We start from the raw sequence: 14,165 nt of genomic DNA, 5'->3' as shown, positions 1-14,165 counted from the left end.
CTGTGTGCTGGACGGTCCCAGGTGGGGACAGACGTCCTGGAAACACACAGTGACCATTCCAGGCTGGAGAGCCTGCGTGCTGGACATAGCACGGACGGTTGGTGTTGGAGGCTCCGGCGAGTGGAGTCGTCCTGGAAGCACCTGGAGACCGTAGACCTGGGAGGTCTGTGTTGAGGACCTGGGACTGACCTGAAGTCAGTGTGAGTGAGAAACGTCTGATAGATACCTCTGTGGAGAAGACGGATCCGGGAAACCTGTGCGGCACCAACAGGTAACGGGAAAGAACCGTGTGACACTGACCGGGGTCAGAGTGAGAGACACTGTGTATGGGCACCTCGGAGGCCAAGGGGTGTCCAGGAACCCGTAAAGGTTACCAGCGGGTAACGGTCTGAAAACCGTGTATAATGCTGATCGGGGTCAGAGACGAACTGTGGTAAAGATGAATATATGCAGACTGTGTTCAAACTGTTACCAAGTTCCTGTGGATGTGGTTTACATTATGTGAAATAAACCTAAAAGACTGTGTTTTGATAGAAAACCGTGCCCGAGTGCTTTGATTCTGCTGCCAAGCGAGTGTCCCCCAAGACCCGTAGCGGGTGAAACGCTACAATTGGTGGAGAATGCGGGCAAACAGTTCCCTAAGAAGCTCATGGGCGGTGCTGGCTAAGCCAGAGGAGTCGAACGGTCTGACAACCGTGTGATACTGATCGGGATCAGTGAGCAAAATATGTTTGTGCTGTAATGCTGTAACTCGGCGGGGTTACGAAGGTGACAAGCGTCTTGCTGTGGATCGGCGGGTCCACGAAGTCTGCAGTGGAGCCGTCCAGAGCATTGTGGAGTGCGGCTGCACTTGCAGCAAGAGGTTCAGCAGCGGCTTGTGATTGCCAGCAGGAGCTGGTGAAGTGTTGAAAAAAAAAAAAAAAAGAACATTTTTTTTTTCTCTGTGCAGACTCTTAAAGGGCCAGTGCGACCCAAAGAGACATGGTTTTTTTTTCTCTGTACTGTGTGAACTGGTACTGTTGGGTGTACCCCAGGGAAGGAGCTGGTGTCCCTAAAAGATGGTCGTTAAAAGGGGTGGAGTTCCGCCAAATGGTGGTTTCCCAAAAAAGGGGTGGAGCTCTGCCAAATGGTGGTTTCCAAAAAAGGGGTGGAGTTCTGCCAAATGGTGGTTTCCCCCCCAAAAAAAGGGTGGAGTTCTGCCAAATGGTGGTTTCCCAAAAGGGGGCGGAGCGTCCCAAAAGGGTGATGCAGTTGGACTGTTGTCCGGGGCAAATGAATTGTTGGGTATGGAGGTTGGTGCGGAGAGTGCCCTTGTGGTTGACGGTCCTGGGTTGGGCGTGACCGGGGAAGAAGGTGGACGATCCCAACTTACGGACATGACATTGGTGGGAGACCTTGTTACAAAAATGTTGAGACTTGTCGGCTAAAGCTCAGGGTTTACATGTTGACCGCTGGGGGCAAGGAAAAGACCTGACAAAGGTGTGATGATGAAGATGGTGTGTGATAAGTGTTCAACCCTACGGGTTTGAACAGAGGGGGGGAATATGTGGTATAGCGACCCCTGTGGCAGCTAGGAGGTGCTGTGTGTGCTCCTTGAGACATGCATTGAGGTATATATATATGGTGTGCAAGGACCTGTGTTGATGTCACGCTCACCTGACTAGCCATGTGACAGGTACCTGGGTGTGGTTACACCTATGTAAAGGAGGTGTGTGGAGCACATGGTGGAATGTGAGTGTTAGTGGGTAAGTGTCCGTCAGGGTGGACACACTTCCGTGTGTCCTGGCAGGACACTGCAAAGTGGCCTGTGTGCTGGACGGTCCCAGGTGGGGACAGACGTCCTGGAAGCACACAGTGACCATTCCAGGCTGGAGAGCCTGTGTGCTGGACATAGCACGGACGGTTGGTGTTGGAGGCTCCGGCGAGTGGAGTCGTCCTGGAAACACCTGGAGACCGTAGACCTGGGAGGTCTGTGTTGAGGACCTGGGACTGTCCTGAAGTCAGTGTGAGTGAGAAACGTCTGATGGATACCTCTGTGGAGAAGACGGATCCGGGAAATCTGTGCGGCACCAACAGGTAACGGGAAAGAACCGTGTGACACTGACCAGGGTCAGAGTGAGAGACACTGTGTATGGGCACCTCGGAGGCCAAGGGGTGTCCAGGAACCCGTAAAGGTTGCCAACGGGTAACGGTCTGAAAACCGTGTATAATGCTGATCGGGGTCAGAGACGAACTGTGGTAAAGATGAATATATGCAGACTGTGTTCAAACTGTTACCAAGTTCCTGTGGATGTGGTTTACATTATGTGAAATAAACCGAAAAGACTGTGTTTTGATAGAAAACCGTGCCCGAGTGCTTTGATTCTGCTGCCAAGCGAGTGTTCCCCAAGACCCGTAGCGGGTGAAACGCTACAATATATATATATATACAGTGAACTCAAAGCTCACTTTAGTGCTGTTTTTCAGCAGGACACATTGTTTTACAGTTCACATGCACAAATAAATGTGTCTTTATGATGCAGGCTACAAAGTGTGTACTAGCCCTGCAGTCATACACCAATCCATCGATTCTCATTCTCCTTACTAATATATTTGACAATTCCTCATTGAGTAAGACATTCTGGATCAAAGGATAAGAAAAAACCCTGAATGATCTTTATTTCATACAAAAACAATACATAGAAATATTTATAAAATATGAGCTAATACAAAAAAGAAACACGTGAGTTCCTCACATGGGGAAACGCACCTCCAAAAGATAAAATACTGTTCTTCCTTTCCCTCTGCTTCTTCCAGTCGCTCCACACTGGGCCTATACTTCAACTGGCATCCAGATTCCCAGCCTTCTCAGGACACGGTGCTTCCCTTACTCCTGGTAGGCTCGCCAGCTCACATTCTCCTGCTCACCCAGACGTCTGGTTCCTGGCACTTGATCATGTCATTGGTGGTTTACCATAGGCTTTTTCATGAAATATATGGAAGGTTTGGAGATTTCTGGGGACAAAATGGCTGCAGATGAGGATGCCTCACTAAATATCCAGCCAGCGTCTCAGTGTAAAACACTCCCTCCTGCTTACCATGAGGTTGTCTCAGCTCCTAAGCCTCAGGTTGGAGCATCATCACAATCACAACATCTCTTGCTTTACCTCCTAAAGATCGAATACAGAAACTGACAGATTGGTGACTCACACAAATGGCCCCTTACACTCCATCACAAGATATCAGTAAATCACTTGGAGCTAAACAATCCTTATCTGTCAACAGGATTTCACATCCCAAACTATTTTCAAAGACACAAGTCTAGTAAATGAGGCTGTAAAGGCCCCGTCTCACACAGCGACGCTGCAGCGATACAGACAACGATGCTGATCGCTGCAGCGTCGCTGTGTGGTCGCTGTGTGGTCGCTGGGGAGCTGTCACACAGACAGCTCTCTCCAGCGACCAACGATCAGGGGAACGACTTCGGCATCGTTGAAACTGTCTTCAACGATGCCGAAGTCCCCCTGCAGCACCCGGGTAACCAGGGTAAACATCGGGTTACTAAGCGCAGGGCCGCGCTTAGTAACCCGATGTTTACCCTGGTTACCAGCGTAAATGTAAAAAAAAACAAACAGTACATATTCACCATCTGTTGCCCGTCAGGTCCCTTGCCGTCTGCTTCCTGCTCTGACTGAGCCGCCGTACAGTGAGAGCAGAGCGCAGCGGTGACGTCACTGCTGTGCTCTCACTTTACGGCGGCTCAGTCAGAGCAGGAAGCAGACGCCAAGGGACCTGACGGGCAACAGATGGTGAGTATGTACTGTTTGTTTTTTTTTACATTTACGCTGGTAACCAGGGTAAACATCGGGTTACTAAGCGCGGCCCTGCGCTTAGTAACCCGATGTTTACCCTGGTTACCAGTGAAGACATCCTGGATCGGTGTCACACACACCGATTCAGCGATGTCAGCGGGACCTCAACGACCAAAAAAAGGTCCAGGCCATTCTGACACGACCAGCGATCTCGCAGCAGGGGCCTGATCGCTGGTACGTGTCACACATAGCGAGATCGCTACTGAGGTCGCTGTTGCGTCACAAAACTTGTGACTCAGCAGCGATCTCGCTAGCGATCTCGCTATGTGAGACGGGGCCTTAAATCTGAAGCATCAGTCACTCCAGCTCTATTCCCTGCCCAGCGTTGCCCCCTTCTTCTTGACCAACTACTCCTTAGCCTGAAGTTACACTGCATAGAGGCTGTCAAGCAAGAGGAGATGGCGCTGGGCGGGGAATAGAGCTGGATTGACAAAGACTTCAGATTTACAGTCTCATTTGCCTATCAGTTCAAACACTGAATTTTCAATAATGGAGGATGGACCAGCCACGTTAAGGTGTTGCTGGACTTGTTTTTGAAAGAACTACATGCACATATAGTTTGGAGGGTGAAATCTTGCTGAGAGATTCTTTTTATCAGCTCTTGCTAAAGATTTGTGGACCTCATCTTAAGACTTTGATCTGACTCAGAATTATGCAGTGCTATATTCCCCTGTTTTTGCCTGCAGCAAATTACTTGTGTTGACTCCCTAAAACGCGACCATGATGTTACTAGAAAATATATTGAACGTCTGTAATCTACAGTTGCTTACCAACTAGCCATCCTCCGAGACATGCATTGCCACTTGGAAGATTTTGATAATAGAGGTGCAGAAATAACGTCACGATTCCTGAAGCAAATGGTAATGAAGATCTGAATGTATTCCTAGAATCTCTGTTCAATCTCATCCTGTCGTCTACTCCCTCTCAAAAAAATTAAAATAGTCAGAGCTCACAGGGCTTTGAAGCCGAGAGGAGCAGGCTTGCAGTCTGCTGAGGGATATATTCTGCTGTGTTCAAGACTTCATCCTCTACAAAGAAATAATGGCAAAGTCAAGATGCATTAGAAATCCTGAATATAATGAATATAACTTCCTCACTATATGAAATATTGAACCCTTCAAACGTACAGCTAATACCAATTGAGAACTACTGAAGGATCAGTGAATTGAGTAAAAAAATATCAAAATTTTATTAGACAATAATTCATGTTATAACTTATAACCACAAAGATTTAATAAAAATAGGACTATATCTTTTGTGGGTCACATTGCAGGAACAGAGAACTCTTCAACCTCTACTTATTTTACATAAGCATCGCATTCATCACTGCTGGACCAGAATGAAGAGGTGGCATCCGCTGTCGCGAGGATCCCCTTCGTCTGGTACTCCTCCTGTCCTCTGAAATAAGAACCTGACTGTTGTTGGCTTTTAGGCCTTTGCAACATTTCCTGTCCCTCTTTGTTAAAGAAGCACCCTTCCCATTAAAATTTGTATCCTATTAACATATTGCAGTCATCATATTATATGACACTGTGTACTTACAATTGCTAATTTTGCCTTTCTACCATGCCAATTTTTCTCTTTTCCATTAGGTTTAGGACTTCACATGATTAAAAACAGTCTTGCTGAATCCTTCTAAGCTCTATGTGGAAACGGGAGGTCAACTTTCACTGCAAAAGTCCCTGACAGGGGAAGGAGGGAGAAGCTGGGTAAGGAGTTGAAGAGGGAGATGATAAATGCAGGGACAGGAGACTTCCTGTTTCTACATTGAGCAGAGAAAAGAGAAGGAACAACTGGGTAGAAAGGCAAGATGAGCAATTGTAGGTACACAATTCTATATAACATGATGATTGCAATACATTAAGAGGATAAAAATTAATGAGAGTGCTCCTTTAAAATGGTTCCACTAATATGGTTGCCCTAATATCCACATACTATGTTGATATTTATTGGGTTGATCTTATAGGTTTCACTTAAAGGGCACCTGTCACCTCGTTTTTTCAGTATGAGATAAAAATACTGTTAAATAGGGCCTGAGCTGTGCATTACAATAGTGTATTTTGTGGACCCCGATTCCCCACCTATGCTGCCGAAATACGTTACCAAAGTAGTCGTTTTCGCCTGTCAATCAGGCTGGTCTGGTCAAAAGGGCGTGGTGTCTTCCCCCAGATCTTGCTTAGTTTTCCGTTGGTGGCGTAGTGGTGTGCGCATGCCCAAGGTCCCAAATCCACGTCACAGGGAGTGAAAAGATCGCGATGTGTGCTATTTCATTGGTGATCGGATCGGAGATGCGAACTCTGCTTCAGGAAAATGGCCGCCGCGATCTCCATCTGCGCACGCGCGGCATCCCGCGGCCATTTTCCTGAAGCCGCGGCCAGCAGAGCGCCGCTTCTGCGCACGCGCGGCCAAAGGAAGATGGCCGCGCCCACCGATCACCAATGAAATACAGCACATCGCGATCTTTTCACTCCCTGTGACGTGGATTTGGGACCTTGGGCATGCGCACACCACTACGCCACCAACGGAAAACTAAGCAAGATCTGGGGGAAGACACCACGCCCTTTTGACCAGACCAGCCTGATTGACAGGCGAAAACGACTACTTTGGTAACGTATTTCGGCAGCATAGGTGGGGAATCGGGGTCCACAAAATACACTATTGTAATGCACAGCTCAGGCCCTATTTAACAGTATTTTTATCTCATACTGAAAAAACGAGGTGACAGGTGCCCTTTAAGTCCTTTAAAATTGTTCAGATGTAGGCATTAGATATAGGGATTATTTAGATACAGGGATTAGTTTACAGTTCTCTCATTTTGAGAGTTGTTTTTGTGCTAAAGTAACATCCTCTCTATTCCGATAGCGAGTCTTTATTCCCAAGAAAGTCCATAACCTCTTATTGAGCCTTTTTTTCCCTTTATGTTTTTTGTTGTGTATTTTTTGTAGTGTAATTGTTCTCCTTCATCCTTTTGGTTTCTCCCTCATCCCGTTTACCTTCTATAGATTCTCAAAGAAACACGAGTATATCTGTGGAGACTTGGGACAGCCTGGTCGTTAGAGTACACCAAAGTCCCTTTTTTCTTTCACCAGATGAATATGTAAGCAGCGCACCACATAAAGAGCCCCCCACAGGCCTCCCCAGAGCAAGAGAATCTCATTAACTGAAAATAAAGATTAAACAACAACCACAAGACGGATTTCATCAACCAATGTATCATTTTATTCAGTACTAGATGGCAGCCCGATTCTAAAGAATCGGGAGTCTAGAATCCATATATACTTTATTTATTCAAATGTAAGAATAATACAATTAATAAATAATAGTAAGAAAGAACAAAAAATGGCTGCACTCACCAGCTCTTGACAATTCTTGACAGTACGGCACATTTCTGATTGGTCGCTCGCGGCAGGCGGCAACCAATCAGAAAAGTGCCGCGCACCACGAAGGCATATATCTTTGTCCACCCTGCTCTGCCTGGGGCCCCATAGGCTGCCTGGGGCCCCTGTGCTCTGCCTGGGGCCCCATATGCTGCCTGGGGCCCCTGTGCTCTGCCTGGGGCCACTGTGCTCTGCCTGGGGCCCCATATGCTGCCTGGGGCCCCTGTGCTCTGCCTGGGGCCCCATATGCTGCCTGGGGCCCCTGTGCTCTGCCTGGGGCCACTGTGCTCTGCCTGGGGCCCCATATGCTGCCTGGGGCCCCTGTGCTCTGCCTGGGGCCACTGTGCTCTGCCTGGGGCCCCATATGCTGCCTGGGGCCCCTGTGCTCTGCCTGGGTGTAGGACACTGGTGACGTCACTTATCTCCGGACATTAGCTCCGGACATTATCTCCGGACATTAGCTCCGGACAAAGCCACGGAAGTTGGCACAAATTGCAGGAAGTAGTATTCTAGGCAATTATATATTAGATGGGCATTTCCTGAAGGAAATACATGGTGCTTGAACAGCGCTACCAGCTTTACAGCAGCACTTTTCACACACGGGACTGGGGGGCGCACTTACTTTTGCACCCGGAGGCGCACTTACTTTTGCACCCGGGGGCGCACTTACTTTTGCACCCGGGGGCGCACTTACTTTTGCGCCCGGGGGCGCACTTACTTTTGCGCCCGAGGGCGCACTTACTTTTGCACCCGGGGGCGCACTTACTTTTGCACCCGGGGGCGCACTTACTTTTGCACCCGGGGGCGCACTTACTTTTGCACCCGGGGGCGCACTTACTTTTGGGGCCGCACTTACTTTTGGTGGGCGGGGCTCCTCGGCCTCCGATTTGGTTGGTGGGGCCCCTTGTCCTCCGATTTGGTGGGTGGGGACCCTCGGCCTCTGATTTGGTGGGCGGGGACCGGCCTCCGATTTGGTGGGCGGGGACCCTCGGCCTCCGATTTGGTGGGCGGGGACCCTTGACCTCCGATTTGGTGGGCGGGGTCCCTCTGCCTCCGCTTTGGTGGGCGGGGCCCCTCGGCCTCCGATTTGGTGGGCGGGGTCCCTCTGCCTCCGATTTGGTGGGCGGGGACCCTCGACCTCCGATTTGGTGAGCGGGGACCCTCGGCCTCCGCTTTGGTTGGCGGGGCCCCACGGCCTCCGATTTGGTGGGCGGGGTCCCTCTGCCTCCGCTTTGGTGGGCGGGGCCGCTCGGCCTTCGATTTGGTGGGCGGGGCTCCTCGGCCTCCGATTTGGTTGGTGGGGCCCCTCGGCCTCCAATTTGGTGGGCGGGGCCCCTCGGCCTCCAATTTGATTGGTGGGGCCCCTCGGCCTCCGCTTTGGTGGGCGGGGCCGGGCCCCTCGGCCTCCGCTTTGGTGGGCGGGGCCGCTCGGCCTTTGATTTGGTGGGCGGGGCTCCTCGGCCTCCGATTTGGTTGGCGGGGCCCCTCGGCCTCCGATTTGGTGTGTGCTCTGCCTGGGGCCACTGTGCTCTGCCTGGGGCCCCATATGCTGCCTGGGGCCCCTGTGCTCTGCCTGGGGCCCCATATGCTGCCTGGGGCCCCTGTGCTCTGCCTGGGGCCCCTGTGCTCTGCCTGGGGCCCCATATGCTGCCTGGGGCCCCTGTGCTCTGCCTGGGGCCCCATGTTCTGCCTGGGGCCCCTGTGCTCTGCCTGGGGCCCCTGTGCTCTGCCTGGGGCCCCATATGCTGCCTGGGGCCCCATATGCTGCCTGGGGCCCCTGTGCTCTGCCTGGGGCCACTGTGCTCTGCCTGGGGCCCCATAGGCTGCCTGGGGCCCCTGTGCTCTGCCTGGGGCCCCATATGCTGCCTGGGGCCCCTGTGCTCTGCCTGGGGCCACTGTGCTCTGCCTGGGGCCCCATATGCTGCCTGGGGCCCCTGTGCTCTGCCTGGGTGTAGGAACACTGGTGACGTCACTTATCTCCGGACATTATCTCCGGACATTATCTCCGGACATTATCTCCGGACATTAGCTCCGGACAAAGCCACGGAAGTTGGCACAAATTGCAGGAAGTAGTATTCTAGGCAATTATATATTAGACTAGATGGCAGCCCGATTCTAAAGAATCGGGAGTCTAGAATCCATATATACTTTATTTATTCAAATGTAAGAATAGTTTGGTGGGCGGGGACCCTCGGCCTCCGATTTGGTTGGCGGGCCCCCACGGCCTCCGATTTGGTGGGCGGGGTCCCTCTGCCTCCGCTTTGGTGGGCGGGGCCGCTCGGCCTTCGATTTGGTGGGCGGGGCTCCTCGGCCTCCGATTTGGTTGGTGGGGCCCCTCGGCCTCCGATTTGGTAGGCGGGGCCCCTTATCCTCCGATTTGGTGGGCGGGGACCCTCGGCCTCCGATATAGTGGGCGGGGCCCCTCGGCCTCCGATTTGGTGGGCGGGGCCCCTCGGCCTCCGATTTGGTTGGCGGGGCCCCTCGGCCTCCGATTTGGTGGGCAGGGACCCTCGGCCTCCGATTTGGTGGGCGGGGCCCCTCGGCCTCCGATTTGGTTGGTGGGGCCCCTCGGCCTCCAATTTGGTGGGCGGGGACCCTCGGCCTCCGATTTGGTGGGCGGGGACCCTCGGCCTCCAATTTGGTGGGCGGGGACCCTCGGCCTCCGATTTGGTGGGCGGGGACCCTCGGCCTCCGATTTGGTGGGTGGGGACCCTCGGCCTCCGATTTGGTGGGCGGGGCCCCTCGGCCTCCGATGTGGTGGTCGGGGCCCCTCGGCCTCCGCTTTGGTGGGCGGGGCCGGGCCCCTTGGCCTCCGCTTTGGTGGGCGGGGCCACTCGGCCTTCGATTTGTTGGGCGGGGCTCCTCGGCCTCTGATTTGGTTGGCGAAGCCCCTCGGCCTCCGATTTGGTTGGTGGGGCCCCTCGGCCTCCAATTTGGTGGGCGGGGACCCTCGGCCTCCGATTTGGTGGGTGGGGACCCTCGGCCTCCGATTTGGTGGGCGGGGACCCTCGGCCTCCACTTTGGTGGGTGGGGCCCGTCGGCCTCCGATTAGGTGGGCGGGGACCCTCGGCCTCCGATTTGGTGGGCGGGGACCCTCGGCCTCCAATTTGGTGGGCGGGGCCCCTCGGCCTCCGATGTGGTGGGCGGGGCCCCTCGGCCTCCGCTTTGGTGGGCGGGGCCAGGCCCCTCGGCCTCCGCTTTGGTGGGCGGGGCCCCTCGGCCTCCGATTTGGATTGTGGGGCCCCTCGGCCTCCGATTTGGTGGGCGGGGACCCTCGGCCTCCGATTTGGTGGGCGGGGACCCTCGGCCTCCGATTTGGTGGGCGGGGACCCTCGGCCTCCGATTTGGTGGGCGGGGACCCTCGGCCTCCGATTTGGTGGGTGGGGCCCCTCGGCCTCCGATGTGGTGGGCGGGGCCCCTCGGCCTCCGATGTGGTGGGCGGGGCCCCTCGGCCTCCGATGTGGTGGGCGGGGCCCCTCGGCCTCCGATTTGGTGGGCGGGGCCCCTCGGCCTCCGATGTGGTGGTCGGGGCCCCTCGGCCTCCGCTTTGGTGGGCGGGGCCGGGCCCCTCGGCCTCCGATTTGGAGGGCGGGGCCGCTCGGCCTTCGATTTGGTGGGCAGGGCTCCTCGGCCTCCGATTTGGTTGGCGGGGCCCCTCGGCCTCCGATTTGGTTGGCGGGGCCCCTCGGCCTCCGATTTGGTGTGTGCTCTGCCTGGGGCCACTGTGCTCTGCCTGGGGCCCCATATGCTGCCTGGGGCCCCTGTACTCTGCCTGGGGCCCCATATGCTGCCTGGGGCCCCTGTGCTCTGCCTGGGGCCCCATATGCTGCCTGGGGCCCCTGTGCTCTGCCTGGGGCCCCTGTGCTCTGCCTGGGGCCCCATATGCTGCCTGGGGCCCCTGTGCTCTGCCTGGGGCCCCTGTGGTCTGCCTGGGGCCCCATATGCTGCCTGGGGCCCCTGTGCTCTGCCTGGGGCCACTGTGCTCTGCCTGTGGCCCCATATGCTGCCTGGGGCCCCTGTGCTCTGCCTGGGTGTAGGACACTGGTGACGTCACTTATCTCCGGACATTAGCTCCGGACATTAGCTCCGGACATTAGCTCCGGACAAAGCCACGGAAGTTGGCACAAATTGCAGGAAGTAGTATTCTAGGCAATTATATATTAGATAATGGTACCAACCTGACACTGTCTGTAGGTTACTGAGCACAATCCTGCTGACAGGTTCCCTTTAACTCTTTCACCCTGAAGCCTGTTTTCACCTTCCTGACAAGGCCAATATTTACAATTCTGACCACTGTCACTTTATGAGGCCATAACTCTAGAACGCTTCGATGGATACCGGTGATTCTGAGACTATTTTCTCATGACATATTGTACTTTATGATAGTGGTTAAATTTTCTTTCATATGACTTGTGTTTATTTGGGAAAAAAATGGAAATTTGGCAAAAAATTTGAAAATTTCGCTATTTTCAATCTTTTAATTTTTATGCCCTTAAATCAGAGAGTCATATCGCACAAAATAGTTAATAAATAACATTTCCCACATATCTACTTCACATCAGCATAATTTTGGAAACATAATTTTTTTTTCATTAGGAAGTTATAAGGGTTAAAAGTTGACCAGCGATTTCTCATTTTTACAACACAATTTGCAAAAACTTTTTTTAGAGACCACCTCACATTTTAAGTCACTTTGAGGGGTCTGTATGACAGAAAATACCCCAAAAGACACCATTCTAAAAACTGCACCCCTCAAGGTGCTCAAAACCACATTCAAGATGTTTATTAACCCTTCAGGTGCTTCACAGGAATTTTTGGAATGTGGAAGGAAAAAATAAACAATTACTTTTCTTTCACAAAAATTTTCCTTTAGACCTAATTTTTTCACTTTCACAAGGGTAACAGGAGAAAATGGAACATAAATTTTGTTGTGCAATTTCTCCTGAGCATGCTGATACCCCATATGTGGGGAAAATACTGTTTAGGCACATGGCAGGGCTCAGAAGGGAAGGAGCACCATTTCACTTTTTGAATGTAAAATTTGCTGCTATAATTAGCGGATGCCATGTCATGTTTGGAGAGCCCCTAATGTGCCTAAACAATGGAAACCCCCACAAGTGAAGCCATTTTGAAAACTCAACCCCTCAGGGAACTTATCTAGATGGTGTTGAGCACCTTGAACCCCACACTGCTTCTCTGAAGTTTTTTAACATTGAGCCGTAAAAATAAAAAAATCAAATTTGTCCCACAAAATTTTTTTGAACCCCAAATTTTGCATTTTCATAAGGGTAACAGGAGAAATTGCACCATTCAATGTGTTGTGCAATTTCTCCTGTGTATGCCAATACCCCATATGTGGGGAAAAAATACTATTTGGGTGCACGGCAGGGCTCAGAAATGAAGGAGTGACATTTTGAAATGCAGACTTTGATGGAATTGTGTGCGGGTGTCATGTCGTGTTCGCACAGCCCCTGGTGTGTCTAAACATTGGAATATCCTCACAAGTGACCCCACTTTGGAAAGTAGACCCCTCAAAGAATATATGTAGATGTTTGATGAGCACCTTGAACTGCCAGGTGCGTCACAGAATTTTACAACGTTGATCTGTAAAGATGAACAAAAAAAAATCCCACACAACTTTTGTTTTAGCCCAATTTTTTTTATTTTCAGAAGGATTGCATGAGAAAATAGACCCAAAATTTGTTGTACAATTTCTCCTAAGTGCAACGATACCCCATATTTGGTTGAAAACTAGTTTTGAGACATAGTGCAAAGCTCAGAAGGAAAGAAGCTCAATATTGGAGATTAGATTTTGCTGGAATAGTTTGAGGATGCCATGTCATATTGGCCGAGCCCCTGAGGTGCCAGAACAACAGAAGCTTCCCATATATGACCACATTTTACAAACTACACTCCCCAATGAATTCATCCAGTGGTGCGTGATCATAATGACACCACATGTGCCTCACATGTGCCACATTTTTAATAATAAAATTTAGTTTCAGCCCCAAGTTTTTAATTTTTCTAAGGACTAATAGGAAAAAGATGGACCTTAGTTTGTTGTAAAAATTTCTCCTGAGTGCTCCAATACCCTACATGTAAATGGGAAATACTTTTCAGGCACAATGCAAAGCTCAGAAGGGAAGAAGTGCCATATTAAAGTGCAGATTTTACTGTTATGGTTTGCAGGTGCCATGACCCACTGGGAGAGTCCCTGAGGTGCCAGAACAGCAGAACTCATAAGTGACCCCATTTTACAAAATACACCTCTTGATTGATCTAATGCTACAGTGATCATATTGACACGTGTGTCATACAATTTTATACCTTATAGCTGTGAAAAAAAAAATTACATTTTTAGCACAAAAAATGTTTTAGCCCCTAATTTTACATTTTCACAAGGAGAAATGGGTAAAAATGGCACCAAAAGGTGTCCCACAATTTCTGCTGAATGTAGAAATACCTCATATGTGGCTGTACAGTACTGCTTAGCCATACGGAGAGACTCGGGAGTGACAGAGCGCTATTTGCTTCCTGGAGGGCAGATTTTCCAAGAATAGTTTGCAGACTTACAAAGCCACAAGTGTTAGAAGAGCAGAATCCCCCCTCAAGTGATCTCATTTTGGAAATTATACTCCTTTGGGAATTTATCTACAGGTTTAGTGATAATTTTGATTCCATGGGTATTTTCCAGAAACAAGTAGCACTGGATGTTACTGAGTAAATTGCAGACTGCGATTGTAGTAACCAATACGTTGTAGTGACCAGGACATTATGCCCATCTCATGCTTCTGGAGACACATACCTGTAAATTAGGTGGGCTGTCATCACTACAGAAATGCCAAACATGTGGATGCTAAATGTGGTTTAGGCACACTGTGGGGCTTAGAAGGGTGGGGGGATTTGGATTTGGGAGTGCAAAACAAGCTGGATTTCT

At 51.2% G+C, this 14,165-nt stretch overlaps 1 long non-coding RNA gene across 3 annotated transcripts in view; it reads right to left on the bottom strand.

Moving 5' to 3' along the window:
• LOC143808463 (uncharacterized) overlaps positions 1–14,165 on the bottom strand; it is a 56,078-nt gene that overhangs the window by 25,642 nt on the left and 16,271 nt on the right. For 2 of the 3 annotated variants that reach the window (XR_013221960.1, XR_013221958.1), the window contains exons 3-5: positions 4,622–4,879; positions 3,078–3,149; positions 2,750–2,994 (exon numbers count right to left, since the gene is read on the bottom strand). This is a non-coding gene — a long non-coding RNA (uncharacterized LOC143808463). Of the gene's footprint in view, positions 1–2,633; positions 2,995–3,077; positions 3,150–4,621; positions 4,880–14,165 lie in introns of those variants that run through there. The other variant, XR_013221959.1, reaches the window with a different exon arrangement.

Source organism: Ranitomeya variabilis, chromosome 2, assembly GCF_051348905.1.
Source record: "Ranitomeya variabilis isolate aRanVar5 chromosome 2, aRanVar5.hap1, whole genome shotgun sequence".
NCBI lineage: Eukaryota > Metazoa > Chordata > Amphibia > Anura > Dendrobatidae > Ranitomeya > Ranitomeya variabilis.
The sequence above is the reverse complement of the archived record's forward strand: the minus strand, read 5'-3'. Positions and strand labels throughout refer to the sequence as shown.